Raw genomic sequence first — 20,199 nt, forward strand, 5'->3', positions numbered from 1 at the left:
GCATCCCTGAGAGTGCTCCCCAAGACTGCTCCCTGAGACTGCATCCCTGAGAGTGCTCCCTGAGAGTTCTCCTCAAGCCTGCACCCCAGAAAGTGCTCCCCGAGGCAGGAGGGCTGTTGGAGTCTCCTTGTTAGAGTTTGCAGACCAGGTTAAATTTGCAGGACAACTCCTACAAAGTGAAGTCGTGAAAGGTGGGCTCCAGCCTTTTCTTAGAATGCCGCCCTCACCGAGCCTCAGTTTCCTCGACCATAAGGTAGAAATAGAAGCACTTGCTTCCCAGGGCTGTTTGGAGGGTGAAACAAGAAAACTCGCTCCGTCCTTAGGGATTCGGGTTTGCATGAGAGACAGAAACCCCAGAGTAGCAGTGCCTGAAACAGCTCTTGAGAGGTTTGTATCTCTTGTTTGCAGCATGGCGGGTGTCCGTGAGCATTGGAGCTGACGAGGGCTAGCCTGTTGTGAGGGAGGCCCCCTGCATCTTGCGGTGGCCCTGGTGGGCACCTCTCTCCTTCATTGTCTTCCACTGTGCAACCCAGGAGCTGCCAGGGCCCATAGGGGTGGAGAGCAGGGCCCTCCCCCAGCCCCTGGGCTCCATCCCTCATTTGCTTTTGGCCTTGGGCAACTGCCTTAACCTCTCTGAGCCTCGGATGTTGCATCTGTAAAATTAGGTCCCTGGGTGGTGCAAACGGTTAATCCCCGCAGCTGCTAACTGAAAAGTTGGAGGTTTGAGTCCATCCAGAAGTGCCTTGGAAGAAAGGCCTAGCAATCTACTTTTGAAAGATCAGCCATTGAAAATCCTGTGGGGTGCAGTTCTACTTTGACACACATGGGGTCACTGTGAGTCGCAGTCAACTTGACAGCAACTGGTCTGGTTTCCGTTCATTCAATGAGTAATTCCTTCCCTCCCTCCCTCTGTCCCTCTCGGAAATCACAGTCCGGGTGGGCAGAGAGACACCTAACTGGCTTTGATGTGATATTAGCCCAGCAGTCTCCAAAATGGCCACCCAAGGTAGATACCAAGGTGAGGAAGGAAAATAGCAACACTCGATTAAAGCTATTTTTATCTAAAAGCCAAGAAAAAAAAGAAAACGTCTCTGACATTAACACACAGTTTCGCCCAGCCCGGCCGGCCAGCCCTGGGCATAAGCATTTATACGAGGCGCTGGCTGTGTGACCAGGCAGGCTGCCCAGTCCCCTGACTTCAACTTTCTCCTCTGTAAAGTAGGATCACAGCTCCACCATCGAAGGGTTGTTGAGAGACCCAAGACCGCTCGAGGTGCTGAGCTGGCTGTCACTGTTCCCTGGAGGGTGCAGGCGTGCTGGGAGTTGGACGGCCAGGCTGAGCAGCTGACTCACCCTTTCGCTTTCAGAGTTTGGGACACTCGGAGGTTGGCGAGGAGCCGGTTAAGTGGATTTATAGATTAGCCGAGTTAATCCTTATGAGATGGGCACATGGCTTAAGAAGGTGCCTGCCAAATAAATAAATTAAATAATCCATCTCAGATTGGAGATAAAAGAATCCATCTCAGATTGGAGATTGTACTGGCTGAATAGTGTCTCCCAACAATTCCTGCCCACTTGGGACCTCAGAAGGTGACCCTATTTGGAAATAGCAACAGAAGTGTACTGTCTCACAGTTCTGGAGGCCAGGAGTCTGAATTCATGGTGTCAGCAGGGCCATGCTCCCTCCGATGGCTCTAGGGGGGATCCTTCCTTGTCTCTGCTGGCTTCTGGTGGCCCTGGGCGTTCCTCGCCTGGTGGCAGCATCCCTCCAGTCTCTGCCTCCGTCTTCACATGGCCTTCTTCCCTCCGTGTGGCTCTGTGTCTCTCGGTGGTACTTTGTTGTGGCGGCTGCAGGAAACGAATGCAGAGCTGATGGTGACAACGAAGCCTGAGCAAAACCCAAGGAGTTGGTGGGGAGATGGAGGAGATATCTTATTCTCTGCCATCCGCCGGGGCCTAGCACAGTGCTATTGCTTGGATGATGGAAAATTATGATCCTTCCGAAAAAAGTTAAACATGGAATTACCGTATGACCCAGCAATTACCATATGACCCAGCAATTTCACTCCTGGCTATATACCCAAGAGACTTAAAAGCAGGGATGCAAACAGAAAGCATGTACGTGAATATTCACTATTAGCCAACACGTGGAAATGACCCAAGTGTCCGTCACAGATGAATGGATAAACAAAACTTCGTACTCTATCCACACAATGGAATGTTACTCAGCCATAACGAGGAGTGAAGTTCTGATCCACGGTACCACATGGATGAACCTTGAAAACATGAAGCTGAATGAAAGAGGTCAGACACAAAAGGGCAAATATTGCCTGACTCCACTTACATGAAATGTCTAGAACAGGCAACTGTATAGGGACAGAAAATAGCTTAGTGGGTACTAGGGGGTGGGAGGAGGGAAGGAGGGGCTACTGAGTTTCCGTTTGTGGGGATGAAAAGTTTTGGAAAGAGATGGTGGTAATGTTGGTAATTCACCCAACGTGGTGAATGTAATCAATGCCACTGAATTGTACATAGACTTAAAATGGCAAAATTTATGTTATGTACATTTTACCACAATAAAAAGAAAATTGTAAAACACGCCCTCGCACACGTGACAAGGATGTGGGGGCTCAGGGGGCACCGAGGTGGCACAGCTGGGTGACAGCGTGGTGGGGACCTGGGCCTCCTGAGGCCAGCTCCCTTGTCGGCCCTGTCATGGGCCATCTGAGGCTGCAGGAAGAACGGGACGAGACCTGTGTGACTGAAGGAAGGAGACTGTGGCCCAAGGTCTCCTGCCCCGTGCCAGGTGAGGGGCTCCCCAAGGCCAGCACCCACCTCGCTCTTTCCTGTAGGGAGCCTCAGGCAGGAGTCCTCTACTTCGAAGAGGCCCCAGCTGCAGGTCTGGTTGCATTCCAGCTGGGGTGGGTCAGGGGCTTGGGGGCCGCCATGGTCTGTGGCCAGAGCTGGGCTCCCCTGGACCAGGCAGCGGCGGCACCTCCACACGAGGCTGAGAAAGACAGTGGGTGCAGATGGGCCCTGGTGTCCTCGGTCACCTCTGCCAGGGAGCAGGGGCAGGGCCTGAGTACCACACCCCTCGTTAACACTCCAGTCGGGGCTGTCCTGGAGCTAGGGCCGAGGAGGCCACTTCTTCTCCTGCTTCTCAGCGGAGAAATCAGCAGTGGGGGAGAGACAGAGAAAGATAGAGACAGAGAGTGACAGAGACACAGAGACAGAAACAGAGAGGCAGAGACAGAGACAAAACAGATGAAGACAGAGACAGAGAGATGACAGAGAGACAGGCAGAGAGAAATAAAGAGGAGAGGACACAGAAACAGAGGGGGTGGGAGGAGAGGAGGTTGGGGGGACACAGAGGAGGTGAGCCTGGGAGGCAGGCGGCCGCTGCCCAGTCCACGCAGCCTACTGGGCCGCTGTGTGAGTGGCCGCAGCTGTGTGCAGGGCTGCAGCTGTGCCTTCTCTGGGGGACAAGGAGGAGGGCGGCTTGGCTTTGTTGTGTCAGGAGACAGAGGAAGCTGGGAGAGCCTTTGGGGAGGGGAATGAGCAGGTACAGAGCTCCCAGGGCCCATTGGCCGAGCTGGAGGTGGGCCTGTGTATTGGGTCTGAGGGGAGCTGGGCCTTTCCTGGTGGGGCTCACTCGGGGTGTTGAGTAGGGCAGAGCTGGGGTGGGGGTAACTCTAGAAAGCCCTGTGTGGGGGCAGTCAGCACAACTGGACTAAACCACAGGTCAGAAGTTTCCTGAATACAAGCGAATACTTTGAGGGACAGAGTAGCAGGGGTAGGGATCTGGGGATCTGGGGACCATGCTTTCAGGGGACATCTAGGTCAATTGGCATAACAAAGCTTGTTAAGAAAATGTTCTGCATCCTACTTCAGTGAGTGGCGTCTGGGGTCTTAAAAGCTCGTAAGCGGCCATCTAAGATGCATCAATTGGTCCCAACCACCTGGAGTAAAGGAGAATGAAGAACACCAAAGACACAAGGAAAGTATTAGCCCAAGAGACAGAAAGGGCCACATAAATCAGAAACTTCATCAGCCTGAGACCAGAAGAACTAGATGGTGCCCAGCTACCACCAATGACTGCCCTGACAGGGAACACAACAGAGTCCTGGAGGGAGCAGGAAAAAGGTGGGGTGCAGAACTCAAATTCTAGTAAAAAGACCAGACTTAATGGTCTGACTGAGACTGGCGGAACCCCGGAAAGCATGGCCCCTGGATTCTCTACCAGCCCAGAACTAAAACAATTTCCGAGGCCAACTCTTCAGACAGGAATTGGACTGGACTGTGGGACATAAAGTCTTACTCGTGAGGAGTGTACCTCTTAGCTCAAGTAGATACAAGAGACTAAACGGGCAGCTTCTGTCCGGAGGTGAGATGGGAAGGCAGAGAGGGTCAGGAGCCGGTTGAATAGACATGGGGAATCAGGGGTGGAAAGGAGGAGTGTGCTGGCACAGTAAGGGGAGAGAAATTAGGGTCACATAACAATGTATGTATAAATTTTTGTATGGGAGACTAACTTGAAATGTAAACTTCATTTAAACTACAACAATAAAAAAAAAAAAAGAAAGAAAAGAAAGCAAGTCCTGTGTGGCTGCAGATGGAGAGCTGACCATGGGGGCAGGCGCCAGCGGGGAGCCTGGGAGCTGTCTGGGCTACGAGGGGCCTGGATGAGAGCTTGGAGAGGAGCCGGAGCCAAGTGGATACAGGCCAGAGGGACAGAAGAGGCTGGACTGAGAGAAGCTGGTGGCGCAGGGGAGGGAGGTGGCTTCCAGCCTGGGGTCCCGTGTGGCTATCTCTGTGCCCGAGATGGGAGCCCCGGGGGCCTGGGGGAGCCACCTGGTCAGGGGTGGGGGGTGGGGTGGCTAAAGAGGGACGCAAGTGTGGGCTGGAGGTCAAGCATGTGGGATGAGGAGAGAGAGGGCAGGTCTGGGGTGCTTCATGGGAGTGATAGGAAGGTGCTCTAGAAGAGACATGCCACCACTGGTGGCCGCACTGTGCTCCAACACCCCCACCATGTGCCAGGATGCCCCCATTCCATCCTCTCCTTGCTGGGGGCCTGGGAAGCCCAGCTAGGGTTTCCATGGTGGTGGGACATGTGACCAGTAGGGCTCACCAGAGCCTGCAGAATGGGGTGGGGATGGGGATGGGGTGGCACCCATGGGCCCCTCTCCTAGGGCCTCCTCCAACCCTGCTGGGAGGTACCCTCCAGCCCTGCCAGGCCCAAAGGGCCCTCAGAACCCCTGCTACCAGGAGCCTGGGGCAGCAGCCCCTCCACCCAGCACACACCTGAAGGCAGAAGGACCCCTGGGGGGACTGCGGTGGGTATTTGATTAAGGAAGAACCCTAGGGGAGGTTTCTCCCCTCAGCAGGCCTGGTGAGAGTCCAGGCTCCAGAGTCCAGCACTCTGTGAGTTCTTGGGCAAGGACCTACTCTCTCTGAGTCTCAGTTTCCCTATCTGCAAAACTGGGCCAAGAAGGGAGATACAGGGCTTGCCCAGAGTAGGGGCTAATAGGAGGAGCTGCTCTGGTCTGCCTCCAGGGCTCCGAAGCATTTCTGGGCCTGAAAGCACTTCAACCCAGGAAGCAAGGGCCCCCAGGGTATACACCCTCACACACGTGCACAGCACACACAGAGCACATGCCCTTGCACCCACATGTATACCAGCAACACAGGGTCCACATCCTCACACATGCATGGCAACACAGGGCACACACGCTTGCCCACACATTTACTACACACATTTACACACCATTGCACACGTGCATGGCACACAGGGCACATGTGCACACACATACACTGACACACAGAACACACGCCCTTGCACACGTTTACCAGCACACATATTGACATACCCTTGCACACATGCACTGGCACACACAGGGCACACACACTTGAGCACAGCCTTACGCACACACGTGCACTGGCACACCAGAGGTACAAGTCAGCATTTTGCTTCAGGGTCCTAGGGTGTCAGAGCCCCAGATCTGCATCACTGATCCCAGAATGGTCCCTGAGGCCAAGGGAGGAAGGTCTGATCCTGGATGAGGCAGAGGCCTGGGGGCCCGGCCCTGCATAGGTGCTCACTGTGACATGCCCCGCAGCCAGGCCCCAGGCCAAGGCCATCTGACTGACAGACGGGGAAACCGAGGCTGCGCTGGGACTCTGGCACATGGCAGACGGGCGGCTGCAGGGAACAATCCTGCCCTGGAATGAGAGGACTCCCCATGACCCCCGACCCCCCACAAGCCGCCAGCGCTGGGGAGATGCTGAGGCTGCTCTTTTCTAAAGGAAGTCCCTGCTGCCTCTGTGAGCTCGTTTTCTACAGAAAGCCGGCTAAGTGGCCGCAGAGGGAGCAGGTGTTTGACCTGGGCGGGGGTGGGGGGGGTGCTGCTCCCACTGCGCCCCTGCACGTGGCCAGAGGTCACGTCGGGTCTTGGGGCCTTCATGGCCCCTGTGGTCCTCGTGGCCTCTGGCGCAAGGAAGACCCAGCTCATGGGCACGAGGACCAACTTCTGCCCCTACCTCTAGATCCCAAGCTCAGAACCTTACAGCACGGTCCTTCCTTCCCAGCCACAGGGAAGGACGAACCTGGGAGCGGGGGTTCCCAGGCTTCCAGCCATCATGCCTCCCCCTCCTCATCTCCTGCTGTGTACCACCCAGCCCGCCAGGTCTAGCTCTCTTTCCAAGTCGCCCTGGCATGTCCAGAGAGGTCCAGTCCAGAGCCCAGCCCTGGTGCACGCCAGCACCAGTGTTGGCATTGCATGGTGCCCGTCCCTGTCCCTGCCCCGCCTGACTCTCCAGGGTGGAGACATGTCTTTAAGAACCTCTTTAGCTTAACTAGTAAAGAACATCTGCCTTGAGCATTGTTCTCTTTTAAAGAACTATCTATATGGGATCAAATTGACAATAGCAACTTGAAAGGTCAGATAGGAAGCTTAGGGGGCAGTGAGTTTATGTTAATGGAGGAGGAACAATTTGGAAAAGGAGGGTGAGAATGGTTGCACAACTTGAAGAATGTAATCCATGTCACTGAATTGTACATGTAGAAATTGTTGAATTGGTGTGTGGTCTGCTGGGTATATTTTCAACAACAACAACAACAAATAAATTATTTAAAAAAAAAGAAAAAGAACCTCTATATTTGCCCTGATGATAATTGTCAGTGTAGAAATGTCGGAAAATACAGAAACAGGTAAATAATAAGCAGCACATGTTATCCACCACCTGTTTCTTCATTGGTGCCTTTCCTTCCAGCCTTTCGTTGTGAAGCTTTGGGCTCTCGGTGACCCCTGCCCCGTCCCCCAGGGCCAGTCTGTGTCCCGTCCTGCCCCCTCACCAGCTACTGTGGACCAAAGATGGACGTGACCCACCCAGCCACACTGCCCTGGAGAGGACCCCCTGGACCATCCAACCCTACGCAGCTGACCAGCCCCACCACAGTGTGCGTGTCTCCATCTGTTATGTGTTAAATTGCGTCCCTCCAAAAGACGTGCTGGAGTCCTAACTCCTGTACCTGTGAATGTGACCCTGTTTGGGGAAATAGAGTCTTTCTTTGCAGATGTTATTGGCTAAGTTAGTGAGGCCACAATGGAGTACCATTTAAAAAAAGAACAACTTTGCCGTCAAGTCACTTCTGACTTGTAGCGACCCTATAGAACAGAGTAGAACTGCCTCATATGGTTTCCAAGGCTGTAAATCTTTATGGAAGCAGACTGCTGAATCTTTCTCCCTCTGAGTGGCTGGTGGGTTCCAACCTCTGACCTTTTGGTTAGCAGCTGAGCGCTTAACCACTGTAGCACCAGGGCTCCTCACCAACCTATGTGGTTGGTGTCTTATAAAAAGAGGAGGACAGACGGAAACAGAGTCATGCAGGGAGAAAACAGACTGCATGTCAAGACTGAAGCAGATCCCAGGACCTTCTCTCAGGGGCTGGACTTGCTGGGAAGGTGATAGATTCGTTTCCTGCGGCTGCTGTAACAAATGACTACACGCTGGGTGGCTTAAGACAACAGAAATTTATTCTCGCCCAGTTCTGGAGGCTCGAAGTCCAAAATCAAAGCTTTGTCTGTGTTGGTTCCTTCTGGAGTCCTAGGGAAGGATCCGTTCCAGGCCTCTCTCCCAGCTGTGGTTGCCGACAACGCTTGGTATTCCTTGGCTTGTGGCTGCATCACTCTGATCTCTGCCTTCGTCTTCACATCACCGTGCTGCCTGTATGTCTGAGTCCTCTCACCTTAACCACTGTGCCACCAGGGCTCCCACTGGACTTAGGTCCCACCCTAAATCCAGGATGATTTCATCTCAAGATCCCTAACTCATTACACCTTCAAAGACCCTATTCCCAAATAATGAAGCCTGGGTGTTACAACCGTTAGCTCGGCTGCTAAACAAACCCACCCCGTGGCTCTGAGGGACAAAGACTTGGCAATCTGCTCCCCAAAAGGTTACAACCTAGGAAACTTGATGAGGCAGTTTCACTCTGTCACATGAGGTTGCTATGAGTCAGAATTGACTCGAAGGCACCTGGCAACAACAATTCCCAAACAAGGTCACATTCAAGTTCCTGGTGAGTACAGCTGTTAACCACAGGGTTGACAGTTCGAATCCACTAGCCGCTCCTTGGAAACCCTGTGAAGCTGTTGTACTCTGTCTTATAGAGTCGCTATGAGTCAGAATTGACTCGACGGCAATGAGTTAAGTTTCCGGGTGAGCATAAATTTTGGGGGCTGTCTTAGTTGTCTAGTGCTGCTATAATAGATACCACAAGTGGATGGCTTTAACAAACAGAAATTTATTCTCTCACAGTTTAGCAGGCTAGAAGTCCAAATTTGGGGCGTCTGCTCTAGGGGAAGGCTCTCTGTTGGCTTTGGGCGAAGGTCCTTGTCTCCTTTCAACATCTGTGGGCCCGGCGTTCCTTGGAGATCTCCATGTGTCTTGACATCAATCTTCCCCTGGATCTAGGAAGTTCTCAGTGCAGGGACCCTGGGTCCAAAGAACATACTGCACTCCCGGCTCTTCTTTCTTGGTAAGAGGTCCCTCTCTCTCTCTCTGCTCACCTCTCTCTTCTTTTATCTCTTGTAAGGTAAAAGATAATGCAGGCCATACCCCAGGGAAACTCCCCTCACATGGGATCACAGCTGTGACCTGAGTAAGGGTGTTGAATACCACCCTAATCCTCTTTAACATAACCTAATCTTGCCTCATTAACCATAGGCAGAGATTAGGATTTACAATACATAGGATAATCACAAAATGGTGGCTAACCACACATTACCTGGAATCATAGCCTAGCCAAGCTGACACATGTTGTTTGGGGACACAATTCAATCCATGACGTTGAGATACTCTTCAGAGCACTATAATGGGGAAGTTGACAACTGTCTAAGTGTTTGTGGACATGCCTGTTGGGTATAGAAGTGTGGTAGCCTGTCACCATGCCCCTTCTGATAGCTAACAACCCAAGTCCCCATCAACAGATGAATGGACAAACAAAATGTGGTCTATCCATACAACAGAGTATTATTCAGCCATAAAAAGAAGTGATGTTCTGATACATGCTACAGCATGGATGAACCTGGAAATCATGATGCTGAGTGAAGTCAATCACAAAAGGACAAATATCGTGTGATCCCACTTGTACGGAATATCTAGAATAGGTAAATGCATAGAGACAGAAAGTAGATTGGTGGTTACCAGGAGTTCGGAGGGGGTGGGGATTGGGGAATCACTGTTTAAGAGATAGCGAGTTTCTGTTAGGTCACTGGGTGGCGCAGATGGTTTGCACTTGACTACTAACCTAAAGGTGGTCGTTCGAAACCACCCAGTAGTGTGGTGGAAGAAAGGCCTGGCGATCTACTTCTGTAAAGATTGCAGCCAAGAAGACCCTGTGGGGCAGTTCTACCCTGTAACACATGGGGTCACCATAGGTCAGAATCAACTCAACAGCAAAGGATTTGGTTTTTTTGGTTTTTGAGTTTCTGTTTGGGGTGATGAAAAGCTTTTGGAAAGGGGTATAGTGGTGATGGTTGCACAGGATGGTGAAGGTAATTAATGTCGATAAAAAGTACCTTTAAAAGTGGTTAAAATGGCACATTTTTTGTTATGTATATTTTATCACAAAACAAAACCCTTTCTGTGTAATAAAAGCTCCCCAGCTTGGCCAGTGAGGTTACCTTTGCCTTAGACTGGGTGGCAGGAGGGGTGGGGGGCTCAGGGACGGGTGGGGAGTCCCCGGCACAGGCCGGGCCCTAGCTCCTGTGGAGCCGAGGGAGACACCAGAGCCTTGGGGAGCCTCCCACTCAGGACTAAAATTGGTCCCAATTAAAATGGGAACTGGCGTAGCCTGGGGCCAGGAGATGGCTTCCTCCTTGGCAGGTTTGATTCTTTTAAACCCCAGAAGGGATGAGGTTTTGGGAAGAGTCTGCTCCAGGAGAAAATGCACCAGATTAAGCTCCCCAGGGTGCTGTTTGCCTCCCCTTTTAGGTTAGACATTCCTGCAGGAGCTCAGCCTGCCCCTGCACTCCTCCACACCTGCATCCCCCTGCATCCCCCTCCAACCTTCCTATCCCTCCACCCCTGCCATCCTCCCCCTCCTGCACCCCTGCAGCCCCTGCTGCATCTCTGCACTCCCTCCACCCCTGCACCCCCTCCACCCCAGGACCCCATCCACCTCTGTACCTCCTCTGCCCTGCACCCCTTCCAATTACCACTGCCTCCATGCCCTGCACCCCCTGCACCCCTCCACCCCTGTACCCCTCTACTCTTCTACCCACTGCACCCCTCTACACTTTGCACTCCTCCATCCCCTGCACCCATGAATCCTCCTCCACCCTTCCACACCCTGCACCCCTTCACCCCCTGAACCTCCCACCCCCTACCTCCTGCACCTCCTGCACGCCCTGAACTCCACCCCCTCAACCCCTCAACCCCTCCACCCAGTGTGGCCCAGGGGACAGGGTCAAAGCTGCCCCCTCAGGAGAGTCCTGGGGGCACAGATAGCAGTATAGCCGGCCACGGAGGGGCTGGAGGCCACCTCTGGAAAATGCCACAGTGACTGACCTTGATAGAGGTGGGCATCGCGTCTGGCAGTCAGCTAGTTGGCGACACTTTGCATGGGATACTGTTGGGGTGTCGCAGCATGGGTGACATTACCAGGCTGATGTGCAAAGTGCCTGTAGTGGACACTATCTCCACCTGACCCCCTTAGATTCCTGGTGTGGGCTCTGCGGGCTCATTCCTAGCAGCTCACACCCGCGCCTTCTTTGGACAGATGCTGCCTGGGGTTACACAGCTGCTGTGCCCTGTATGGCAGAGCCTGGGGCCAAGTCCCCGGGAGAGTCACCTCCTCCCAGGCAGCCCTTACCCTGTAGGTACAGGGGTTGAAAATGTGGCTCCCTGGCCTCAAGGTGGCAGGCCACACTGAGATGTAATTCACACCCCCAGGACACTGAGTGGGGCCAGCTGGGACCTGGCTGAATCCTCACCTGGCTTCTTCCACTCCCTGCTCTGTCTGCCCCTTCCCTCAGCAATTTCCTTAATGAATCGCTCCAGGCTCTGCTTCTCAGTGGGCATCTTCCCAGAGCAGAGTAGAACCGGCCACCCCTCCCTCCCTATTCCACCGTGGCTCCCCACTGCCCTCCTCTGAGGAAGTGCCCTGAATGCAAGGTCTTGCAGGATGACAAGAAAAATCGAGGTGGTTGTAGGGAAGAGTGTTCCAAGCAGAGGGAACAGCATGACAAGATCTGGGAGGCTGGGACGTAGGACGTGACCAGAGACCAGGCTGCCTAAGCTTTGGCTTGAGGGAAGGGACAGCACAGGGAAGGGGAGTCTGAGGAGTGCCAGGTGGGCCCCGGTGGAGAGGTGGTCAGCATTGGCAACAGCCCTTGGGGAAGAGGGCTGGTGTGGGGTTGTGGGGCTGCCATCTCCTCTGAGGGCCTGGCAAAGAGAAGGCTTCAGTGGGTGGGGATAGAATAAAGGCCCTTGGAGGCCATCCTTGGCCCCCTGTCTCCCCAAGCCAGTCCTTGGTTGCTTCCAACCACAGGGTGCTCATCCGCTCTCTGAGGGCTGTGCCATTTTTGAGTAGGTCTTATTGCCAGAACATTCCACCACACAGGACAGTCCCCGCCTCCCTGCAGTCCTCCCTGTCCGCATCCTGGGCCCACGTGGAGAAAGCCCGTGGGGCTGAGGGTGATAGGTCATGGCAAGTAGCGCTCTTCCATGAAGAAGTTGGGCTCCCGTCAAGGCAACAGCGCACGCGAGGGCTGGGAGGTGGGACAGCCGCAATGCGTTCTGGGGTCTGTGGGCCCCTTGGAGAGGCCGCAGCCAAGGCAGGGAGTGAGGGGCCGAGGGCGGGCAGGGCCTCATACGCAGGTGTGTCTTTGCTTTGATCCCGGAAGCCATGTGGAGAGGTCTGTATAGGAGTTTCTCTCCAACTTGGGCTCAGGGACGCAGGGCCCAGGGCACCACCTAGGTCCCTATCAGCTGCTACTCCTTGTCCCAGACATGTTCTGTCCCCCTAACAATAAGAGGTGGGGGCTGTGAAGTTGAGAAGCTAGCCACACCCCTGTGCCTGGCTAGTCCCACCGCCAGATGGAGCTGCCAGCCGACAGGTCTGGCTGGACTGGGGTAGGGGGCAACGGTGGGGGAAGGGAGATGAGAGGAGGGCAGGTAGGGCAAATAGCCTGGGACAACCAGCTGGAGAGCCCGAGGGTGCCTGGGGATACCTGAGGTTGGGGGCTCAGCTGGGCTCCCGAAGGTTCCAGTGTGCACCTGGCTCGGCCGTGACTTCCGGTGGCCCCAGCCTCGATGGGCCTCATTGGGAAGAAGCACATCTAGTCTCCCACAGTCTGGATCAGCCCCTCCTACCTGACCACTGCTCTCAGGGGAGACTCTACCCTTTCCTGGGCGGTGGGTGGCTTGTGGGGGGTTTTAGAGTGTGGGGGCTGTAGGTGAGAGGGGGTCTCGGGCTTATGGCCCGCTGTGGGGGTCAGGCCCCTGCAGACACACCTGCTCCTGGGACTGCTTCTGTCCTTTGTCTCTTCCCTGCAGAGGAAGGGGCCCATGGGGGAGGGACACGTGAGTCCTGCTCTCCACCATGGCTTCAGGCACCCAGCGTGGCCAGTCCCTCCTGGTCAGAGCAGGTGCTTGGGGCTATGTGCTGCCTCCATGAATGGGCCCCAGGATCCCCTCAACTCCTGTAGACAGCCCGGACGAGCGTGTTCTTGACTCCATTTTGCAGACGGGGATACCGAGGAGGCCCAGAGACGCGGGGTGACCTACCCCAGGCCAGTCAACCAATCTGGACTGTGTCCAGTGCGCAGCCGTGGCACCTCATGGCTCCTAATGCGGCCACAGCTTTAGGCTGCAGGGTGGAATGGTAATGGTGGAATGTCAGGCATTAGCAGCAACTGGAAAAGGCATTTGTAGAGGGAGGAGCTGGAGACGGCACCCCCTTCCTGCTCTCCCACCGCCCTTACCCCACCCCACCCCCTGTTGCCAGCCCCTCCCAACCCCAACCCACACCACCCCACCCACCCCAAGTGAGACCCTTTCCCAGGCTGAGCAAGGCCTTTGAATCTCTCTCTTACGAGCTGTTTGCTTTCAGATCTGGAAGGCTTTTTTTTATTGAAGTGCAGGATTTGGACCTTTAATGAGAATGTTACTTTTTCCACTACATTCCACCGGTTACAAATGAGTCACAAACCCAGTTGATTCTAGAGGAGGAGACATAGACTCCCACCTCTTGGATGGAGGAATGGCAAGATTCTAGAAGAGCATGTATTGTTGTTGTTAGGTGCCGTCCGGTCGGCTCTGACTCATAGCGACCTGTATAACGGAAGGAAACGTTGCCCAGTCCTGCACCATCCTCACAATCGTTGCTATGTTTGAGCCCACTGCTGTAGCCACCGTGTCAATCCATCTCGTTGAGCGTTCCCCTCTTTTTCGCTGACTCTCTACTTTACCAAGCAGGATGTCCTTCTCCAGCAACTGGTCCCTCCATATCCAAAGTAAGTAGGCTGGGTGATATTGCTGTGGCCATCTTTGGGAAATGTTATAACCTGCCACGTATGTGTAAGGCACGATGCTTACGTGACAGTCCTGGGCGGCCAGCCAGGAGAGGAGATGGTGCTGGGGATTGAATCAGTCAGAGTTCTCTGTGGCAGACACAGAACCCACTCCAGCTGGGTTAAGCAGGAAAGAAATATCATCAAGGATATTAGTAGTTTATGGAGTGTTCTGAGAATCACCCGGCCAAGAAAGTGCCCCAGTGACCACAAGAATGTTCCAGAAGAAGACGGTCTGCTGCCACCCCAGTGGTCTTCCATGGCGCGGGGTAAGGGCTGCTCCTGTGAGGGCCCTGCGCCCGCTGCCTCAGGTGTCTGAGGCACATCTGCGGCACACCTCTGGTGGCACACTCTCCAGAAAATGGATTCTGGGTGACTAGATGGATCCTGACAGAATGGGACAAAAATGTGGAACAAAACCACAAATTCCTTAAAAAACAAACAAACCAAACCAGACCTACTGGACTGGTTGAGACTGGAGGACGCCCTGAGATGATTGCCCTGAGATACTCTTCAAACCTTGAACTAAAACTAACCCCTGAGGTCACCTTGTAGCTAAATAACAGATGGGCTCAAAATATAATGACTATCACCCATAAGTACTGTGCTCCTTTAAGAAATCATCTATATGAGACCAAACGGTCAATAATTACTTTAAAACAAAGCTGAGAATGTAAGGGGGCAGGGAAGCTAGATGATAGGAAATGGAACATCCAGAATGGAAATAATGAGAATGTTCATGCGTTGAGAGGAATGTAATCAATGTCACTGAACAACTTGTGTAGAAATTGTTGAATGGGAACTAAACTGCTGTGTAAACCTTCACCAAAAACACAATAAAATATTATTGAAAAAAAAAAAGGATTCTGTGTGACTCCAAATTGAAGTCTCAGGCAGGACAGAACCAGTCCCTGGGCAGTGCAAACAGTGAACGTGCTTGGCTGCTAACCAAGTCCACCTTGGAAGAAGGTGTCTTGGGAGAAAGCCTGGCAATCCACTTCTGAAAAATCAGCCATTGAAAATCCTATGGACAACCTAAATGTCCATCAACAGATGAATGGATACACAAAATGTTGTACATACATACAATGGAATATTATGCAGTGGTGAAGAGAAATAAAGTTCATGCCACAACATGGATGAACCTTGAAAACATCATGCTGGGCAAAAGAAGTCAGACACAAAAGGGCAAATATTGCCTGATCCCACTTATGGCAACCCGATGCACAACGGAACAAAATGCCGCCTGGTCCTGTTCAAGCCCCATGTTCGGTTGTGGATTGGGCCATTGTGATCCACAGGGTTTTAATGGGCTGATTTTCGGAAATTGCCAGGCCTTTCCTCCTAGTCCATCTTAGTCTGGAAAGCTTGGCTCAAACCTGTTCAGCATCATAGCCACACACAAGCCTCCAATGATGAATGGGTGGTGGCTGTGCATGATTGGCCAGAAATTGAACCTGGGTTTCCCACATGGGAGGCAAGAATTCTACCACCGAACCACCACTGCTCTCCTATATTAAAAATTAAGATAATAAATACTCAAAACTCATCACTTCCTAATTATTTATTATACTTTGCTCTTATTTTGTCTATGCTGTGGAGGTTGTTTGCATTTATTGTACCATTAAAGTGGAAATAAGGAGCCCCAGTGGTACTATGGTTAAGCACTTAGCTGCTAACCAAAAGGTTGGTGGTTCAAACCCACCTAGAGGCTCTGCGGGAGAAAGACCTGGCAATCTGCTTCTGTAAAGATGACAGCCTTGGAAACCCTATAGGGCAATTCTACTCTGTCCTGTAGGGTCGCTATGAGTCGGAATCGACTTGACGGCACCCAACAACAACAAGGTGGAAATACTATATGACGGTGTGCTACTGAACATCTCTCCCCAAGTCTACATTCAGTGACGTCACGTTGGTAGCTTGAATTTGCGGGTATTTACACCACGGAGATTGGCAGATGCTACAAATTAGGGTTTCCACCTCCACCCCTGGGAACTTGTTAAACGTTTACCAAAACACCATTGCTGTAGTACCCACACGGGCAAGTCTGGAAAATGTGTGAGACTGGGGTACAGGCCTGTTGGAGTTTTATGAAGCATGCCCCCAGAAATCCTTTCACTGAACCCCACTGTCTTAGTTGCTTAGTGCTGCTGTAACAGAAATACCACAAGTGGGTGGCTTTAAAACAGTGGGCGGCTCTAAGGAACAGAAATTTATTTTCTCACAGTTTAGGAGGCCAGAAGTCCAAATTCAGGGTGCCGGCTCTAGGGGAAGTCTTTCTTTCTCTGTTGGCTCTGGGGGAAGGTCCTTGTCACTTCTCAGCTTCTGTTCCTTGGTTCCTTAGCGATCTTCATATGGTGTGTATCTTCCCCTCTGTGCTTCCTTCTCTGTGCCCAATTTACTCTTTTTATCTCAGAGGTGATTGGTTTAGGACACACCTTACACTGATACAGTCTCATTAGCATAACAAAGAAAATCTTATTTCTAAGTGGGATTACATCCACAGGTATAGGGGATTAGGATTTACAACACATATTTTGAAGGGGATACAATTAAATCATAACACCCATGTTTTAGCTATCCATTGCTGTGTAACAAATCACCCTACTGCTAGTGGCTTAAACCAACACTAATTGTTTATTTTGCCCATGGATCTGGAATTTGGGCAGAGCTCAAGAGGGACTGCTAACCTCTGCCCACCATGGCACCAGTTAGGGTAAATTGACTGAGGCTGAAAGATCCACTTCCAGGAAGGCACACTCACATGGCTGGGAAGTTGGTGTAGGCTGTTGACTGGGAGCTTAGCTGGGGCTCTGGACCAGGGTTCTTCTTGGGCTTACTTGCAGCATGGTGGCTGGGTTCCAAGAGGGAGCATCCCAAGAGAAAAGAGCAGAAGGGGCCAGTTTTTTTTTTTTTTAATTAATTAATTTTGGGGGCGCTGAAAATATACAACACTTCAACAATTTCTACATGTACAATTCAGTGACATTGGTTACACTCTTCAAGTTGTGCCACCTTTCTCGACAACCTTTTCCCAATTATTTCACCATCATTAACACAAACTCACTGCCCCCCTAAGCTTCTCATCTATCCTTTTGAGTTGCTGTTGTCAATTTGATCACATGTAGATAGTCCTTTAAAAGTGTAATGCTTAATGCAGACATTCTTTTCTAATTAGGCTAAACTATTATTTGGTTTGAAGATGATTTCAGGGAGTGTTACAGCTCTTTTAGAATTTGTCTAGTAGGTTTTCCGGTTCCTTCTGGAAGACCCTAAAGAAAAAAGAAAAGAAAAGAAAAATCAAACAGAAAAAAAAATTTAAAAAGATGACTTCAGGGGACACTTTTGATTCAAGATTTAAGGATTTCCTCAGGGCAATAGTTTTTTTTTGTGGGGGGGGTCATCCGGCCTCCATGGCTCCAGAAAGTCTGGATTCCATGAGATTTTGAAATTCTGTTCTGCATTTTCTCCCTTTTAATCAGAATTCTTCTATAGAATCTTTGATCAAAAGGTTCAGTAATGGTAGCCAGTCACCATGCAGTTCTTCTGGTCTCATGGCAAAGGAGGCAGTTGTTCATGAAGGCAATTAGCCACACATTCCATCTCCTCCTCCTATTCCTGACTCTCTGTCTTCCTCTGGTTCTCAACACAAACAGAGACCAATTGTTGTGCCTTGGATGGTTGCTCACGCTTGTAAGACCCCAGGCACTACGCTAGGAGTAGGAGGTAGAACAGAAGCACCAAAATTAATATTAAGCCAATTGGCTGAAAAGCCCGGAAGTAGCCAGTTTTTTAAGGCCTGGCCCGGACAAGGCATACGGTCACTTCTGCTACATTCTATTGGTCAGGAAGTCATGGAGGCCAGCAGCAAGGGAGGAGACATAGGCCAACCTTTCAATAGCAGGAGTGTGGAGGAATTTTAGGACCATGTTTTCAAACCGCCACACCCCAGGAGGCCAGATGATCTGAGGCTGTGCTTGCTAAGCAGAGGCTGGCCTTCTGTTTTCAGTTTCTCATTTCCTTCAGCACTCCCTGTCACTCTTCCTTGGAGGCCAAGAGAGACAGTACACAGCGTGCCCAGGCTCACCCAGGCAGTGGGTGACAACATCAGTAGACGGCCATGTGGATAGTTCTCTGCGCCCATTTTACAGATGAGGAGGCAGGTCAGAGTGGCTGGCTCACCACCTGGCTAGGATCACAGAGGGAAAAGGAACAGAGGTTGGATTTGTTCCCAGGTCACTCCCCTATTTCCCATCCAGGCCCCCATCCCAAGCAACTTCAGGGACTATGACTCATTTGAGCCCCTGGCCACCTCCAGCCAGACCTGGCTTCCAGAGCAGTCCAAGCCTCTGTTTCCTGAGGCTGGTCGGCAGCCTCTGATTGATGGTGAATTGAGCTGACATATAATTTGTACCTTGCATACAAAGACACGATGGTGGCCAGAGGAGAACTGAAACCAACCATGAGTAATTCCTGTGCTTTCAACAAAAACACCAATAACTTGAAAGTTTAAATAAATACTGCTCAACCCACCCAGGTGTGAAGGGGAAAAGAGATACCTAAAACCATCTGAGCTGGGCTCCCGAGGACAGAGGCACTGGAGCCCTGCTCCTTGTGGATGGGAGCAGGTCAGCAAGGCTGGGATGGGCAGCCCAAGGCCACTGCAGCCTGTGCTGGCTGAGGGTGACCAGTCACCTAAGGATGGGAAGCCCTGCCTGGCCTCCAAACTGCTACCTCCCCATTCAGGCCCATCATGCTACCTCCAGGTCTTAGCAGAGGCTCTTCCTTCAGCCCAGAACGCTCTTCCCTGCCTTCCTACCTAGTAAACTTCTATTCATCTTTGAAAACCCTACCAGAAGGATGCCACTTCATTCATTCATTCATTGAGTAGACATCACTGAGGTCTACTGGGCTGGGCATGGGGCTGGGGGAGAGAGTGATAATCAAGCATGGTCTTGTCTTCCAAAGAACCTCATAGGCTTGCAGGGGTGACAGTTGTAACAGAGGCAATGGGGGCACGGGGAAGACACAACGTGGTCAGAAAGAGTTGAGTTCAAGTCCCATCTCTATCACTATTCAGCTGCGTGACCTTGGACAAGTCATTTCCCCTGTCTGGGTCTCCATTTCTGCAGCATAACAAGACCCCACTCTTGGAGCCTGTCTTAGGCTGGGGTCTCTGGAGAAGCAAAACCAGTAAAGTGTATAAATATATATAGAGAGAGAGATTATATCAAGGAAACAGCTCACGTGATTGTAGAGGCTAGAACGTCCCAAGTCCGTGGATCAGGGTAGAGACCTCTCCCAAGTCACACAGCTGCAGAAGCTGGCAAGCCCAAGATCAGAAGGTCGGAGAGCAGGGCTCCCACTCACAGGCTGCGCAGATCGATGAATCCCAGGTTCGGCAGATAAGCTGACAGCTCAAGTCCCAAGAACGGGAGATGAGACGACAGGCAGCAGCCGCAGGATCCAGAGAGAGCAAAAAGCCAGAATGTCTGCTTATATACAGATGCGGGCCACACCCCTAAGGAGACTCCCTTTCATCTGATCGGCTACTCACAGTATATTCAATCATGGGAGTGATTACATTAAAACACGGAGAATCATGGCCCAGCCAAGTTGACACACAATCTTAACCATCACAGAGCCCTTAGGCTCCAGCCACCCCTCCTTGAAGTGGGGAGGCAGCCAAATGGGCACACAGGCCCCTAACATAGAAATGCTGTCACCCCCACACTTACAAAGGCAAAGGTTGAGTGGAAGGAACTCTGGGCCAGGTGTTATCAGTCTGAGTCCTGGCCCTGCCAGCTGCAGGCTCGGTGGCCTCAGCAGAGTTGGTCCTTGTCGAACCTCTGTTGGCTTCTCTTGGGTGGAAAGTCCCTCTAGCTCTGCTGACTTCTGTAGAGGACACCATGGCTGGAGGCTGGGGTGGGCAGAAACTGGCTTGGGGTTGGGAGAGCCACTACCATGTGTCTCAGGCTAGGCCCCCTAGAAGCAGATTCCCAAGACAAGGATTCAATTGCACGTAGTTTATATGGGAGGTGACCCTAGGAAGCACTAGTAAGGGGAGTGAGATATGGAAGAAAATGCAGCCAGAACATGGTGTGTTTTTTTTGTTAAATAATTT

At 52.0% G+C, this 20,199-nt stretch overlaps 1 long non-coding RNA gene and 1 other non-coding gene across 2 annotated transcripts; one reads left to right on the forward strand and one right to left on the reverse strand.

The window, feature by feature from the left end:
- The first annotated feature begins 17,288 nt into the window (after positions 1–17,288).
- On the forward strand, positions 17,289–17,350 carry LOC111821332 (U7 small nuclear RNA). The gene has a single exon (XR_002824769.1). It is a non-coding gene; the product is annotated as a U7 small nuclear RNA (small nuclear RNA).
- On the reverse strand, positions 17,313–19,353 carry LOC111821320 (uncharacterized). The gene is made up of 3 exons (XR_002824762.1): positions 19,323–19,353; positions 18,163–18,264; positions 17,313–17,347 (listed from the first exon to the last, which is right to left on the reverse strand). It is a non-coding gene; the product is annotated as an uncharacterized LOC111821320 (long non-coding RNA).
- Positions 19,354–20,199: the final 846 nt, after the last annotated feature.

This window comes from Trichechus manatus, unplaced genomic scaffold, assembly GCF_000243295.1.
Source record: "Trichechus manatus latirostris isolate Lorelei unplaced genomic scaffold, TriManLat1.0 scaffold00077, whole genome shotgun sequence".
Classification (NCBI taxonomy): Eukaryota; Metazoa; Chordata; class Mammalia; order Sirenia; family Trichechidae; genus Trichechus; species Trichechus manatus.